The sequence below is a fragment of the Lissotriton helveticus genome, chromosome 2_2 (assembly GCF_964261635.1).
Source record: "Lissotriton helveticus chromosome 2_2, aLisHel1.1, whole genome shotgun sequence".
Lineage (NCBI taxonomy): Eukaryota > Metazoa > Chordata > Amphibia > Caudata > Salamandridae > Lissotriton > Lissotriton helveticus.
The window spans coordinates 402,750,472-402,769,005 of NC_136060.1; positions in this window are offsets into that span (position 1 = coordinate 402,750,472).

Consider the following 18,534-nt stretch of genomic DNA (forward strand, 5'->3'; position numbering starts at 1 on the left):
GAAAGTATATCCTCCTGTTCCAGTTCATTTTACCAATGTCTCAAATACGGCATGAACTAGTTGTATGAAGCCAGAGAGATTCACAAATTTTTAACGGACAACTTTAAGGTAAATACTCACAATATGACTACTCTACGAAGTTAAAAAGTAACGGATACAAGTACTTGAGGGGTTTTCGGTGGCAGATGATCTCAAATTCACACTTGTACGGATAGGTCTGATATAGGGTAGATCTCTGTATAACTAAAGGATGATTAGGTATTAGGATGGCATACAGAGCTCCCAACCTTCTTACTTTTTTTCTTAAAGGGTTCCAAATTGGGGACGAATATTAGGCTGTGCAGTAGAGGTTGATGGTGTTGCTCCACTGGGCCTCCTCATGAAGCAGGAGGAGCCTCTCTTAATCTCCTTAACTTTTCCCTTGCAAAGTTGACCGGATTCTTAGTCTGCAAGTGCTTCCGCATACTTGCAGTTCCACACCAGTCCTCTTTATTGGGGTCTCCTCTTGAAAGCAGTCTTGCATATGTGGCAAGTAACTTTTCTTGCATTCACCTTTTTTAAGACTTGTGAAAATTAATTTCAAAACATTCAATAAATACGGTGTCACTATGCATTGTGTCAAATACTTTATTAAAAATATGCAGAACATGATCCCTTTAATTGTTGTTAAGGTCTTTACAAGAGAATTTGAAAGGAGAAAGTAGGAGATGAATAACAGAGGTAGGACATTATATCTCAAACTTCCAAAATTGATAAAAAGGGTGGACCAAAGTCTGCATGTACAATGCCAGTGGAAGCGTTTCAGACACACTGCAAACATTTAAAAAACATATAAATATTGTCGTGTTACTTTGACTTTTAATGTTTGACCTCATTTAGTCATATCAATCTAATTTTAAACACTAATTTTCTTTTTTGTTTTGCAGATTAACTACAATACTTCTTTTGGTGTCGTTATTATATGTTGTTTATTATACTGCTTTGTTAGTTATAGTTATAGTTATTTATTGTATTGTTATCTTTTAGTTATAGTTCCAGTTATTATTTTAATAAAACTTTATTAAAAAAGTACATACATCTGTTTTTTTGTGGGGGTAGCAGTCATCAATAGAAATGATATTTTTAATTTGAAGTATAATTCTGAGGCTAACTCATTAGCAACATAGTGTGGTGAACTTTTAACCTCTGTGCTCACGTAAGTGTTCCATGAACTGTTACTATGGTAACAGGCAGAAAGCCATTTGGGGTAGGGTTAAAAGTTACTGGCTGTACAAAAAACGTTATATTTACCCAGGATCTTCTACATCAGAGAAAGGAAAGCAAAGTAAAACAAAATACTGCGTACCAGATTTGTAACCCCCTTGCACCACTTTCGCGTCCAAGGCTCCCCCTACAACATTACAAGTATGTGGGCTTCAACGACCCTCCTCAAGCCCCGGGAACCACCACCCCCTGAAATTAGTGTATTACGAGAGGCAAACTGCGTGGCCTATGTTTATATTTATTCACATGCCACCTTGCGTGATGCACCACTAGGATGCAGGAGGCCTTCAGCCCCAGGAGCCGCAGCGTCAACCTGACCGAGACCCGGGATAAAAGCTGAAATATCAGAATCAGAGCCTAAATATCCTGAACCTCCACACCCACTGTTCGGACTGAAAAACCTGAAACTGCGCCGAGTCCAGACCGCTCCGAAGAAGAGGAGCTTCTGAGAGGGGCACAGGTGCGACTTCTGCTCGTTGATGGACAACCCCAGCAGGTGCAAGAGGTCGACCGTAGTCTGGAGGTGGGAGACGACTGTCTGGGGCGAGCCAGTCTTCGAGATAGGGGAAGACTGGAACACCTGATCTGCGCAGATAAGTGAATAAACATGTGAATAAATCTTTCTAATTTTCTACGAGACTATAGAATATTGTCCATTTACCACAAACAATCTGCGTTTCAAAATGCATGGCATCTATTAAAGAGATAGTGTAAATTTTACAGATGAAGGAAACCAAGTCTTCCTCATGAACTTTAGACTCTGCATCTGTACTTACTTGTAATTACTAAAATCTCTCAATAAACACAAGGGCTCTTTGTAGAACCACCCATCATCTATAGACATAAGCTTGATATATATCTCAAAAATACATGCTTCGTTTTTTTCAGCGACCAAATGCGCGGATCCTACACGCATCTTGCGACTTTTTATGTAAAAAAGATGTCTTACTTTTTTTGCCCTATGGGTCCCTATGTCACCCCCTGAGCAGGCCTAGGGGGTCAGGGTGTATCTAACCTGCCCCTGTTCATGTTTTGCCAACATATTTCACAGACTTCTTCACAGTCGGTTCTACCGAGGCACAAAATGGCTGCCAACAGTTCCTGGTTTCGAATGTTTACAACCGCTTGACAGCCAATTAGAATTCAGCGCGTGATCGGAAAGTGCGCTTATCCTACGAGGCCAATCCTCTCACAATCCGCGGATCCTCCGCGCCCATAGATTTATTAATGACTTTAACCATAATTTTTAAAGAAACTGAACAGATTGAGACCAGATATGCCAAAAGCACAAGTGGGAACTGAGGACTACCTCTCTGCCAAATTTGGTGTAATTCTGTTCAGCCGTTCGAGCTGTAGCCGTGGCTAAAGGTCCTATGAAAAAATTGCATAAGAGAAAACGCGTTTTGGGACCTCCTTTCTCTCGGCCCCCACTACACCAATCACCCCCAAACTTTCAGGGAGGGAGCAGAACTAAGCTGGCCAAAACTTTCGATAATTTCAAGAAGATTCATCAATCGACGCCAAAGTTATTGGCAATAGAATGTTGCAGTTTTCCTATAGATAATAGGTCCTAACTATAACTACTTACTGGCGACCGCCAGTAGGTGATATATATATTTACATATATATATAGAGGTTTCATGCTTATTGCAATACTTGCCACTTGGTGGGTACCGCAAGAAAAACTATTTAAGAATGTGGAGTAAAGCCATGCACTTTCACTTTATCATAAAAAAATACATGGTCTCGTATGTACAGGTTAGCAATAGAAGTAGTAAACTTCAAGACATAATCATGTGGGTCACATGGAAAAATGTATAGAATAACATGAATGAAATTTGTATTTTATTATGTGACACATTTTAAACATAATTTTGATGACTGAACAGACACATACATATGTAGTAATATGTGATTATTGAGTAAAGGAAAAAAAGAGAAAATGAAAAAGAACTTTGACCTCAAAGTCTGTTTTCAGTTGCACTGAAATCTTTGCCCATGTGATTGCTAGGTCCCGAGGGTTTTTAAACTCAATGTATGTAAAACACATGATGTGTGAACAAGGCAGTAACGCGTTACAGTGAAATTAAAATAATTGTGGAAATAGCATTGGAGCGTCACACCTTGTGTTTGGTGTCAGATTTATATTGGGAAACTGGAACTGGAAAAAAATGTATATATATATATATATATATCATTTGAACACGGTGCTTCTTCCGCCCCACTCAGCCCGTGGCAGATGGAGCGAATCCCGGCGAAGCCCATTGGGCATAGTTTTTTTTGAACATCCACGAAGTAATCACACTCTCTCAGGAGATCAGTTCAAGCTTCGATTTTAGTTTAAGTTGTGGTTGTAACAGAGTACCCAGTGTGTGAGCAAGGGGACTGTGTGTCCCGAAATGCGTAACTGGATTAAAATCGAAGCTTGAACTGATCTCCTGAGAGAGCGTGATCACTTCATGGATGTTTAAAAAAAAGATATATATATATATATATATTTCACAATCTCCAAGCTTCCATGCAGCAAGGACCCACGGCACCAATACAAATATATATATATATATATATATATATATATATATATATATATCTCAAACTCAGTCCAAATCACCGAGCCCCCAGTTCAGGGAGCGATTCGAAGACAAGAAACGAGAGTCGACCCAGGAATGCAGGTGAGCAATTTCGGTGTTTATTAACACAAAGCGCACCCCGCCAGCATGACGTTTCGGCCTACCCAGAGGCCTTGATCACATGACGCCATAGAGGAAGCAAACAGCTTTTAAAGTGCAAGTTCAAAGAAAACACGCACATGATTGGATATCAAGCATCACAAAACAATGGGCAGTGATGACAGACTGGTCGTTGTGAAGACAGGTTTAAAAGACTGGGATATGTCATAAATTTTACACAATGAAAATGTGACACATTTGATCTAAGATAGCTAAAATGCTAAAATCAATATAAACGCAAATAAAGTTATTTACAACAATATAGCAGCAATTTAGTATATAGCAGCAATTAATATATTAGTGCAAATGTAATTGTGCAAATGCCAGCAATTTTTTATATATATATATATATATCCATTCAAAAACTGCCCAAACAGTGAGGACGCCGCACAGCAGAGAGTAAACGCCTTTAATGAATGGCTGTAGCTTGGCAGGGTAACAATCTCGCTTCCCAGTTCCTAAAAAGCCCAACGCGTTTCAAGCACTGAGGTGCTCTTGATCACGGGCGAATGGTAGGAATGAATGCTGGCTATCAATCAGGAACAGCTGCTGTGCATTTCAAATAGTCCCGCCTCTGTGGGCGTATGCATGCTATGCATGCCGGTACTTTGAGTTCCTATTGTTTTTGCCCCAGTGGGCGCCTTTGCATCACTCGCGTTTAATCCATAATTTTACCCCAGTGGGTTGAAAGAGAGCTGATATCCACTGCGAGCCATGTTTCCAAAGTCCATTCACACGGCACACCCTGCTCCACTAAGTTCGCAAGTACGAACCGGGGATCTGCATGGAAACAGCAGAGCGTCCTCGCGACCAGGCCGGCCGCAATAATCCATTCAAAAACTGCCCAAACAGTGAGGACGCCGCACAGCAGAGAGTAAACGCCTTTAATGAATGGCTGTAGCTTGGCAGGGTAACAATCTCGCTTCCCAGTTCCTAAAAAGCCCAACGCGTTTCAAGCACTGAGGTGCTCTTGATCACGGGCGAATGGTAGGAATGAATGCTGGCTATCAATCAGGAACAGCTGCTGTGCATTTCAAATAGTCCCGCCTCTGTGGGCGTATGCATGCTATGCATGCCGGTACTTTGAGTTCCTATTGTTTTTGCCCCAGTGGGCGCCTTTGCATCACTCGCGTTTAATCCATCCAGTGGGGCGGGACCTTTTTCAATAAAGAAGGCAGGTGTTCCAACAATCTGCTGCCGTTTGCTTTGTTTATTTTGCCAGTGATCAAGGACGACCCAGTCCGAAACATGTTTGGCGCTTGAACTTGATGAAAGGTGGGGCCAGTTTCACTGTTGCCAGCATGATGGAGGATACTCCCCGGGTGTGGTATTTCTACTGGGGCAACCTCATGTGATGTTTATTTAGCGGCCGGCCCGGCCGCAGAAATGCCCCGCCGTGATTTCATCGGCTTCAGAGTCTCCAGGTTCGAAGACTCAACAGGACCGGGGGGCCCAACCATGCGGGACTTTGTAATCAACAGTGCTTCGAGCACCCACACCTCGCATCACCCCACTAGGGTATTTACTAGACTTACTTCAAGGCGCACTGCAGCACCCACTGTGGATTGATACTTGTTGGGACTGCCAGTACCAGAGTGCTTAGTGGCACACAGCACTTGCTGATTGGAAATCACGCCCAGTGGGGCGGGACCTTTTTCAATAAAGAAGGCAGGTGTTCCAACAATCTGCTGCCGTTTGCTTTGTTTATTTTGCCAGTGATCAAGGACGACCCAGTCCGAAACATGTTTGGCGCTTGAACTTGATGAAAGGTGGGGCCAGTTTCACTGTTGCCAGCATGATGGAGGATACTCCCCGGGTGTGGTATTTCTACTGGGGCAACCTCGTGTGATGTTTATTTAGCGGCCGGCCCGGCCGCAGAAATGCCCCGCCGTGATTTCATCGGCTTCAGAGTCTCCAGGTTCGAAGACTCAACAGGACCGGGGGGCCCAACCATGCGGGACTTTGTAATCAACAGTGCTTCGAGCACCCACACCTCGCATCACCCCACCTGGGTATTTACTAGACTTACTTCAAGGCGCACTGCAGCACCCACTGTGGATTGATACTTGTTGGGACTGCCAGTACCAGAGTGCTTAGTGGCACACAGCACTTGCTGATTGGAAATCACGCCCAGTGGGGCGGGACCTTTTTCAATAAAGAAGGCAGGTGTTCCAACAATCTGCTGCCGTTTGCTTTGTTTATTTTGCCAGTGATCAAGGACGACCCAGTCCGAAACATGTTTGGCGCTTGAACTTGATGAAAGGTGGGGCCAGTTTCACTGTTGCCAGCATGATGGAGGATACTCCCCGGGTGTGGTATTTCTACTGGGGCAACCTCGTGTGATGTTTATTTAGCGGCCGGCCCGGCCGCAGAAATGCCCCGCCGTGATTTCATCAGCTTCAGAGTCTCCAGGTTCGAAGACTCAACAGGACCGGGGGGCCCAACCATGCGGGACTTTGTAATCAACAGTGCTTCGAGCACCCACACCTCGCATCACCCCACTAGGGTATTTACTAGACTTACTTCAAGGCGCACTGCAGCACCCACTGTGGATTGATACTTGTTGGGACTGCCAGTACCAGAGTGCTTAGTGGCACACAGCACTTGCTGATTGGAAATCACGCCCAGTGGGGCGGGACCTTTTTCAATAAAGAAGGCAGGTGTTCCAACAATCTGCTGCCGTTTGCTTTGTTTATTTTGCCAGTGATCAAGGACGACCCAGTCCGAAACATGTTTGGCGCTTGAACTTGATGAAAGGTGGGGCCAGTTTCACTGTTGCCAGCATGATGGAGGATACTCCCCGGGTGTGGTATTTCTACTGGGGCAACCTCGTGTGATGTTTATTTAGCGGCCGGCCCGGCCGCAGAAATGCCCCGCCGTGATTTCATCGGCTTCAGAGTCTCCAGGTTCGAAGACTAAACAGGACCGGGGGGCCCAACCATGCGGGACTTTGTAATCAACAGTGCTTCGAGCACCCACACCTCGCATCACCCCACTAGGGTATTTACTAGACTTACTTCAAGGCGCACTGCAGCACCCACTGTGGATTGATACTTGTTGGGACTGCCAGTACCAGAGTGCTTAGTGGCACACAGCACTTGCTGATTGGAAATAACGCCCAGTGGGGCGGGACCTTTTTCAATAAAGAAGGCAGGTGTTCCAACAATCTGCTGCCGTTTGCTTTGTTTATTTTGCCACTGATCAAGGACGACCCAGTCCGAAACATGTTTGGCGCTTGAACTTGATGAAAGGTGGGGCCAGTTTCACTGTTGCCAGCATGATGGAGGATACTCCCCGGGTGTGGTATTTCTACTGGGGCAACCTCGTGTGATGTTTATTTAGCGGCCGGCCCGGCCGCAGAAATGCCCCGCCGTGATTTCATCGGCTTCAGAGTCTCCAGGTTCGAAGACTCAACAGGACCGGGGGGCCCAACCATGCGGGACTTTGTAATCAACAGTGCTTCGAGCACCCACACCTCGCATCACCCCACTAGGGTATTTACTAGACTTACTTCAAGGCGCACTGCAGCACCCACTGTGGATTGATACTTGTTGGGACTGCCAGTACCAGAGTGCTTAGTGGCACACAGCACTTGCTGATTGGAAATCACGCCCAGTGGGGCGGGACCTTTTTCAATAAAGAAGGCAGGTGTTCCAACAATCTGCTGCCGTTTGCTTTGTTTATTTTGCCAGTGATCAAGGACGACCCAGTCCGAAACATGTTTGGCGCTTGAACTTGATGAAAGGTGGGGCCAGTTTCACTGTTGCCAGCATGATGGAGGATACTCCCCGGGTGTGGTATTTCTACTGGGGCAACCTCGTGTGATGTATATATATATATATATATATATATGTACATAGCAGCCACAATATACTAGTGCAAATATAGTTGTGTAAATACGCAGATGAAATGTCATAATCATACAAATGCTCTTCATTCATTTTAGTCAAAATATCAGTAAAAAAACCAGGACTACGTAAGTGAATGATGCTCTACCCATTGCAAAAATAGTGATTTGTAGTTTGAAGAGTATCCTCTTACTAAAATGTCGAACAATCTTTAAATTCATGTTGTCAATTCTCATATATATATATATATATATGCAAGCTAAAATTCCTTGTTTTACGAAAGAATTACTGCACTCACGGGGGAGCGTTTGCAGACTTCTTTATTGCTTGAACATACGCGTTTCGGCGTTTAGCCTACATCGGTGTTCATGACACCGTAGGTGTGGCATGCTAATAAAGTTTCAGGCATGTATAAACATCAAGAAGGGACAATTACACCTTTACACAACATGGGCGCCATTTTGGAATTCTCAATGTCACGTAAACAAAGCACATCAACATTCAATACATATGAATTAACGCGCTACAAAAGACTCCTATGACGCAGTGAATCGCAGTGAATTGGCAAAGCAATTCATCCATATTTACACAATGTAAAGGAGTGTAAGAGACAATATCGCCGTGGATCGGCTAATGTCCCTTACTTGAAAATAATAACATGAACATAGTGCGAAAATATAATCAGTCAAAATAGTCTACAGCATACATATAGTAAATCTCATACACCTTAAAATACTGATTCAATTCATAAGTATTAAATTAGTGTAATATCAGATCATTACTTCTTCGAAAGCAACCAAACTACCTAGCAGCATATATACACGTAAACATACATATATTTAATTACTTATTCAAATCGTAAACATTGTATTGGTACAACATGCAACCATGCAGTGCTTCTTCTAATAGGACAAACAGCATAAGCTAAGTCTGAGAAGGGACGAGATCAAAGGAAATATGTTACTATTTCCCCAAGTGAACAGCTAACTCCTCTCCACTATTAAGGCCCCTGGTAAATTTTGTTGATAAATCAATGATATAACTGGATTCTAAGCGGCGTAGCTTCCGCAGCCTGTCGCCGCCCCTGATGTTAGCAGGAATAAAATCCAAACCAAAATACTGCAGCTTGCTCCTGTCCCCTTGTATATATATATATATATATATATATATATATATATATATATATATATATATATATATATATATATATATATATATATATATATATATATATATATATATATATATATATATATATATATATATATATATATATATATATATATATATATATATATATATATATATATATATATATATATATATATATATATATATATGTATATATATATATATATATATATATTACTGCTCCCAGCTTGGTATCGTCGTGCGAGGTGCACTCTAGGAGAGGTGAAGAGCTCCAAGCCTCAGCGCCAATAAACAGGTAAAAGGCACCAGCCGGCTGTTCCCCTTTTACAGTCCTGCTACCATCGTAGCCTTACGCGTTTCGAATATTTTCTTTCTCAGAGGCTGATGGTGGAGGAAAGCAACGTGCAGTGTCCAACCACAGTCCCTTATCTAGCTTGATAAAATGCCCTCTGATGGGCTGCTCGTGATAAGGCTGTGCATTGCTTTGTGGGAGTTGTGGTCGGAAAAATTATTATTTGCATCCATTTCATTTTCGTTGATCCTTTCTTTTACTGTGGGTATTTCAAGCTCATAGATTGAGCCCCAGTCTGCGTGTGTCTTCAAATCCAGCACCTCTGCTCCAAGTCAGAGGCTCGTAGGATACTTGGCCCTGTGGCCCCCTGCTTCAAAAGGTGGTGCACCTCGGCGGCACAACCGCCGCCTATGTATTACTGCTCCCAGCTTGGTATCGTCGTGTGTGGTGCACTCTAGGAGAGGTGAAGAGCTCCAAGCCTCAGCTCCAATAAACAGGTTTAAGACACACGCAGACTGGGGCTCAATCTATGAGCTTGAAATACCCACAGTAAAAGAAAGGATCAACGAAAATGAAATGGATGCAAATAATAATTTTTCCGACCACAACTCCCACAAAGCAGTACACAGCCTCATCACGAGCAGCCCATCAGAGGGCGTGTCATCAAGCTAGATAAGGGACTGTGGTTGGACACTGCACGTTGCTTGCCTCCACCATCAGCATCTGAGGAAGAAAATATTTGAAACGCGTAAGGCTACGATGGTAGCAGGACTGTGAAAGGGGAACAGCTGGCTGGTGCCTTTTACCTGTTTATTGGAGCTGAGGCTTGGAGCTCTTCACCTCTCCAAGAGTGCACCTCGCACGACGACACCAAGCTGGGAGCAGTAATACATAGGCGGCGGTCGTGCCGCCGAGTTGCACCACCTTTTGAAGCAGGGGGCCACAGGGGCAAGTATCCTACGAGCCTCTGACCTGGAGCAGAGGTGCTGGATTTTAAGACACATGCAGACTGGGGCTCAATGTATGAGCTTGAAATACCCACAGTAAAAGAAAGGATCAACGAAAATGAAAAGGATGCAAATAATAATTTTTCCGACCACAAGTCCCACAAAGCAGTACACAGCTTCTTCACGAGCAGCCCATCAGAGGGCGTGTCATCAAGCTAGATAAGGGACTGTGGTTGGACACTGCACGTTGCTTCCCTCCACCATCAGCCTCTGAGGAAGAAAATATTCGAAACGCGTAAGGCTACGATGGTAGCAGGACTGTGAAAGGGGAACAGCCGGCTGGTGCCTTTTACCTGTTTATTGGAGCTGAGGCTTGGAGCGCTTCACCTCTCCTAGAGTACACCTCGCACGACGACACCAAGCTGGGAGCAGTAATACATAGGCGTGGTCGTGCCGCCGCGATGCACCACCTTTTGAAGCAGGGGGCCACAGGGGCAAGTATCCTACGAGCCTCTGACCTGGAGCCGAGGGGCTGGATTTTAAGACACAAGCAGACTGGGGCTCAATCTATGAGCTTGAAATACCCACAGTAAAAGAAAGGATCAATGAAAAGTAAATGGATGCAAATAATAATTTTTCCGACCACAACTCCCACAAAGCAGTACACATCCTCATCACGAGCAGCCCATCAGAGGGCGTGTCATCAAGCTAGATAAGGGACTGTGGTTGGACACTGCACGTTGCTTCCCTCCACCATCAGCCTCTGAGGAAGAAAATATTCGAAACGCGTAAGGCTACGATGGTAGCAGGACTGTGAAAGGGGAACAGCCGGCTGGTGCCTTTTACCTGTTTATTGGAGCTGAGGCTTGGAGCTCTTCACCTCTCCTAGAGTGCACCTCGCACGTCGACACCAAGCTGGGAGCAGTAATACATAAGTGGCGATCGTGCCGCCAAGGTGTACCACCTTTTGAAACAGGGGGCCCCAGGGGCAAGTATCCTACGAGCCTCTGACCTGGAGCAGAGGTGCTGGATTTTAAGACACACGCAGACTGGGGCTCAATCTATGAGCTTGAAATACCAACAGTAAAAGAAAGGATCAGCGAAAATGAAATGGATGCAAATAATATTTTTTCCGACCACAATTCCCACAAAGCAGTACACAGCCTCATCACGAGCAGCCCATCAGAGGGAGTGTCATCAAGCTAGATAAGGGACTGTGGTTGGACACTGCACGTTGCTTCCCTCCACCATCAGCCTCTGAGGAAGAAAATATTCGAAACGCGTAAGGCTACGATGGTAGCAGGACTGTGAAAGGGGAACAGCCGGCTGGTGCCTTTTACCTGTTTATTGGAGCTGAGGATTGGAGCTCTTCACCTCTCCTAGAGTGCACCTCGCACGACGACACCAAGCTGGGAGCAGTAATACATAGGCGGCGGTCGTGCCGCCGAGGTGCACCACCTTTTGAAGCAGGGGGCCACAGGGGCAAGTATCCTACGAGCCTCTGACCTGGAGCAGAGGTGCTGGATTTTAAGACACACGCAGACTGGGGCTCAATCTATGAGCTTGAAATACCCACAGTAAAAGAAAGAATCAACGAAAATGAAATGGATGCAAATAATAATTTTTCCGACCACAACTCCCACCAAGCAGTACACAGCCTCATCACAAGCAGCCCATCAGAGGGCGTGTCATCAAGCTAGATATGGGACTGTGGTTGGACACTGCACGTTGCTTCCCTCCACCATCAGCCTCTGAGGAAGAAAATATTCAAAACGTGTAAGGCTACGATAGTAGCAGGACTGCGAAAGGGGAACAGCCGGCTGGTGCCTTTTACCTGTTTATTGGAGCTGAGGCTTGGAGCTCTTCACCTCTCCTAGAGTGCACCTCGCACGACGACACCAAGCTGGGAGCAGTAATACATAGGCGGCGGTCGTGCCGCCGAGGTGCACCACCTTTTAAAGCAGGGGGCCACAGGGGTAAGTATCCTACGAGCCTCTGACCTGGAGCAGAGGTGCTGGATTTTAAGACACACACAGACTGGGGCTCAATCTATGAGCTTGAAATACCCACAGTAAAAGAAAGGATCAACGAAAATGAAATGGATGCAAATAATAATTTTTCCGACCACAACTCCCACGAAGCAGTACACAGCCTCATCACGAGCAGCCCATCAGAGGGCGTGTCATCAAGCTAGATAAGGGACTGTGGTTGGACCCTGCACATTGCTTCCCTCCACCATCAGCCTCTGAGGAAGAAAATATTCGAAACGCGTAAGGCTACGATGGTAGCAGGACTGTGAAAGGGGAACAGCCGGCTGGTGCCTTTTACCTGTTTATTGGAGCTGAGGCTTGGAGCTCTTCACCTCTCCTAGAGTGCACCTCGCATGACGACACCAAGCTGGGAGCAGTAATACATAGGCGGCGGTCGTGCCGCCGAGGTGCACCACCTTTTGAAGCAGGGGGCCACAGGGGCAAGTATCCTACGAGCCTCTGACCTGGAGCAGAGGTGCTGGATTTTAAGACACACACAGACTGGGGCTCAATCTATGAGCTTGAAATACCCACAGTAAAAGAAAGGATGAACGAAAATAAAATAGAAGCAAATAATAATTTTTCCGACCACAACTCCCACAAAGCAGTACACAGCCTCATCACGAGCAGCCCATCAGAGGGCGTGTCATCAAGCTAGATAAGGGACTGTGGTTGGACACTGCACGTTGCTTCCCTCCACCATCAGCCTCTGAGGAAGAAAATATTCGAAACGCGTAAGGCTACAATGGTAGCAGGACTGTGAAAGGGGAACAGTCGGCTGGTGCCTTTTACCTGTTTATTGGAGCGGAGGCTTGGAGCTCTTCACCTCTCCTAGAGTACACCTTGCACGACGACACCAAGCTGGGAGCAGTAATACATAGGCGGCGGTCGTGCCGCCGAGGTGCACCACCTTTTGAAGCAGGGGGCCACAGGGGCAAGTATCCTATGAGCCTCTGACCTGGAGCAGAGGTGCTGGATTTTAAGACACACGCAGACTGGGGCTCAATCTATGAGCTTGAAATACCCACAGTAAAAGAAAGGATCAACGAAAATGAAATGGATGCAAATAATAATTGTTCCGAGCACAACTCCCACAAAGCAGCACACAGCCTCATCACGAGCAGCCCATCAGAGGGCGTGTCATCAAGCTAGATAAGGGACTGTGGTTGGACACTGCACGTTGCTTCCCTCCACCATCAGCCTCTGAGGAAGAAAATATTATAAACGCGTAAGGCTACGATGGTAGCAGGACTGTGAAAGGGGAACAGCCGGCTGGTGCCTTTTACCTGTTTATTGGAGCTGATGCTTGGAGTTCTTCACCTCTCCTAGACTGCACCTCGCACGACGACACCAAGCTGGGAGCAGTAATACATAGGCGGCGGTCGTGCCGCCGAGGTGCACCACCTTTTGAAGCAGGGGGCCACAGGGGCAAGTATCCTACGAGCCTCTGACCTGGAGCAGAGGTGCTGGATTTTAAGACACACACAGACTGGGGCTCAATCTATGAGCTTGAAATACCCACAGTAAAAGAAAGGATCAACGAAAATGAAATGGATGCAAATAATAATTTTTCCGACCACAACTCCCACAAAGCAGTACACAGCCTCATCACGAGCAGCCCATCAGAGGGCGTGTAATCAAGCTAGATAAGGGACTGTGGTTGGACACTGCACGTTGCTTCCCTCCACCATCAGCCTCTGAGGAAGAAAATATTCGAAACGCGTAAGGCTACGATGGTAGCAGGACTGTGAAAGGGGAACAGCCGGCTGGTGCCTTTTACCTGTTTATTGGAGCTGAGGCTTGGAGCTCTTCACCTCACCTAGAGTGCACCTCGCACGACGACACCAAGCTGGGAGCAGTAATACATAGGCGGCGGTCGTGCCGCCGAGGTGCAACACCTTTTGAAGCAGGGGGCCACAGGGGCAAGTATCCTACGAGCCTCTGACCTGGAGCAGAGGTGCTGGATTTTAAGACACACGCAGACTGGGGCTCAATCTATGAGCTTGAAATACCCACAGTAAAAGAAAGGAACAACGAAAATGAAATGAATGCAAATAATAATTTTTCCGACCACAACTCCCACAAAGCAGTACACAGCCTCATCACAAGCAGCCCATCAGAGGGCGTGTCATCAAGCTAGATAAGGGACTGTGGTTGGACACTGCACGTTGCTTCCCTCCACCATCAGCCTCTGAGGAAGAAAATGTTCGAAACGCGTAAGGCTACGATGGTAGCAGGACTGTGAAAGGGGAACAGCCGGCTGGTGCCTTTTACCTGTTTATTGGCGCTGAGGCTTGGAGCTCTTCACCTCTCCTAGAGTGCACCTCGCACGACGACACCAAGCTGGGAGCAGTAATACATAGGCGGCGGTCGTGCCGCTGAGGTGCACCACCTTTTGAAGCAGGGGGCCACAGGGGCAAGTATCCTACGAGCCTCTGACCTGGAGCAGAGGTGCTGGATTTTAAGACACACGCAGACTGGGGCTCAATCTATGAGCTTGAAATACCCACAGTAAAAGAAAGGATCAACGAAAATGAAATGGATGCAAATAATAATTTTTCCGACCACAACTCCCACAAAGCAGTACACAGCCTCATCACGAGCAGCCCATCAGAGGGCGTGTCATCAAGCTAGATAAGGGACTGTGGTTGGACACTGCACATTGCTTCCCTCCACCATCAGCCTCTGAGGAAGAAAATATTCTAAATGCGTAAGGCTACGATGGTAGCAGGACTGTGAAAGGTGAACAGCCGGCTGGTGCCTTTTACCTGTTTATTGGAGCTGAGGCTTGGAGCTCTTCACCTCTCCTAGAGTGCACCTCGCACGATGACACCAAGCTGGGAGCAGTAATACATAGGCGGCGGTCGTGCCGCCGAGGTGCACCACCTTTTGAAGCAGGGGGCCACAGGGGCAAGTATCCTACGAGCCTCTGACCTGGAGCAGAGGTGCAGGATTTTAAGACACACGCAGACTGGGGCTCAATCTATGAGCTTGAAATACCCACAGTAAAAGAAAGGATCAACGAAAATGAAATGGATGCAAATAATAATTTTTCCGACCACAACTCCCACAAAGCAGTACACAGCCTCATCACGAGCAGCCCATCAGAGGGCGTGTCATCAAGCTAGATAAGGGACTGTGGTTGGACACTGCACGTTGCTTCCCTCCACCATCAGCCTCTGAGGAAGAAAGTATTCGAAACGCGTAAGGCTACGATGGTAGCAGGACTGTGAAAGGGGAACAGCCTGCTGGTGCCTTTTACCTGTTTATTGGAGCTGAGGCTTGGAGCTCCTCACCTCTTCTAGAATGCACCTCGCACGACGACACCAAGCTGGGAGCAGTAATACATAGGCGGCGGTCGTGCCGCCGAGGTGTACCACCTTTTGAAGCAGGGGGCCACAGGGGCAAGTATCCTACGAGCCTCTGACCTGGAGCAGAGGTGCTGGATTTTAAGACACATGCAGACTGGGGCTCAATCTATGAGCTTGAAAAACCCACAGTAAAAGAAAGGATCAACGAAAATGAAATGGATGCAAATAATAATTTTTCCGACCACAACTCCCACAAAGGAGTACACAGCCTCATCACGAGCAGCCCATCAGAGAGCATGTTATCAAGCTAGATATGGGACTGTGGTTGGACACTGCACGTTGCTTCCCTCCACCATCAGCCTCTGAGGAGGAAAATATTCGAAACGCGTAAGGCTACGATGGTAGCAGGACTGTGAAAGGGGAACAGTCGGCTGGTGCCTTTTTCCTGTTTATTGGAGCTGAGGCTTGGAGCTCTTCACCTCTCCTAGAGTACACCTCGCACGACGACACCAAGCTGGGAGCAGTAATGCATAGGCGGCGGTCGTGCCGCCGAGGTGCACCACCTTTTGAAGCAGGGGGCCACAGGGGCAAGTATCCTACGAGCCTCTGACCTGGAGCAGAGGTGCTGGATTTTAAGACACATGCAGACTGGGGCTCAATCTATGAGCGTGAAATACCCACAGTAAAAGAAAGGATCAACGAAAATGAAATGGATGCAAATAATAATTTTTCCGAGCACAACTCCCACAAACCAGTACACAGCCTCATCACGAGCAGCCCATCAGAGGGCGTGTCATCAAGCTAGATAAGGGACTGTGGTTGGACACTGCACGTTGCTTCCCTCCACCATCAGCCTCTGAGGAAGAAAATATTCAAAACGCGTAAGGCTACGATGGTAGCAGGACTGTGAAATGGGAACAGCCGGCTGGTGCCTTTTACCTGTTTATTGGAGCTGAGGCTTGGAGCTCTTCACCTCTCCTAGAGTGCACCTCGCACGACGAAACCAAGCTGGGAGCAGTAATACATAGGCGGCGGTCGTGCCGCCGAGTTGCACCACCTTTTGAAGCAGGGGGCCACAGGGGCAAGTATCCTACGAGCTTCTGACCTGGAGCAGAGGTGCTGGATTTTAAGACACATGCAGACTGGGGCTCAATCTATGAGCTTGAAATACCCACAGTAAAAGAAAGGATCAACGAAAATGAAATGGATGCAAATAATAATTGTTCCGAGCACAACTCCCACAAAGCAGCACACAGCCTCATCACGAGCAGCCCATCAGAGGGCGTGTCATCAAGCTAGATAAGGGACTGTGGTTGGACACTGCACGTTGCTTCCCTCCACCATCAGCCTCTGAGGAAGAAAATATTCGAAACGCGTAAGGCTACGATGGTAGCAGGTCTGTGAAAGGGGAACAGCCGGCTGGTGCCTTTTACCTGTTTATTGGAGCTGAGGCTTGGAGCTCTTCACCTCACCTAGAGTGCACCTCGCACGACGACACCAAGCTGGGAGCAGTAATACATAGGCGGCGGTCGTGCCGCCGAGGTGCAACACCTTTTGAAGCAGTGGGCCACAGGGGCAAGTATCCTATGAGCCTCTGACCTGGAGCAGAGGTGCTGGATTTTAAGACACACGCAGACTGGGGCTCAATCTATGAGCTTGAAATACCCACAGTAAAAGAAAGGAACAACGAAAATGAAATGAATGCAAATAATAATTTTTCCGACCACAACTCCCACAAAGCAGTACACAGCCTCATCACGAGCAGCCCATCAGAGGGCGTGTCATCAAGCTAGATAAGGGACTGTGGTTGGACACTGCACGTTGCTTCCCTCCACCATCAGCCTCTGAGGAAGAAAATGTTCGAAACGCGTAAGGCTACGATGGTAGCAGGACTGTGAAAGGGGAACAGCCGGCTGGTGCCTTTTACCTGTTTATTGGCGCTGAGGCTTGGAGCTCTTCACCTCTCCTAGAGTGCACCTCGCACGACGACACCAAGCTGGGAGCAGTAATACATAGGCGGCGGTCGTGCCTCTGAGGTGCACTACCTTTTGAAGCAGGGGGCCACAGGGGCAAGTATCCTACGAGCTTCTGACCTGGAGCAGAGGTGCTGGATTTTAAGACACACGCAGACTGGGGCTCAATCTATGAGCTTGAAATACCCACAGTAAAAGAAAGGATCAACGAAAATGAAATGGATGCAAATAATAATTGTTCCGAGCACAACTCCCACAAAGCAGCACACAGCCTCATCACGAGCAGCCCATCAGAGGGCGTGTCATCAAGCTAGATAAGGGACTGTGGTTGGACACTGCACGTTGCTTCCCTCCACCATCAGCCTCTGAGGAAGAAAATATTCTAAACGCGTAAGGCTACGATGGTAGCAGGACTGTGAAAGGGGAACAGCCGGCTGGTGCCTTTTACCTGTTTATTGGAGCTGAGGCTTGGAGCTCTTCACCTCTCCTAGACTGCACCTCGCACGACGACACCAAGCTGGGAGCAGTAATACATAGGCGGCGGTCGTTCCGCCGAGGTGCACCACCTTTTGAAGCAGGGGGCCACAGGGGCAAGTATCCTACGAGCCTCTGACCTGGAGCAGAGGTGCTGGATTTTAAGACACACACAGACTGGGGCTCAATCTATGAGCTTGAAATACCCACAGTAAAAGAAAGGATCAACGAAAATTAAATGGATGCAAATAATAATTTTTCCGACCACAACTCCCACAAAGCAGTACACAGCCTCATCACGAGCAGCCCATCAGAGGGCGTGTAATCAAGCTAGATAAGGGACTGTGGTTGGACACTGCACGTTGCTTCCCTCCACCATCAGCCTCTGAGGAAGAAAATATTCGAAACGCGTAAGGCTACGATGGTAGAAGGACTGTGAAAGGGGAACAGCCGGCTGGTGCCTTTTAGCTGTTTATTGGAGCTGAGGCTTGGAGCTCTTCACCTCACCTAGAGTG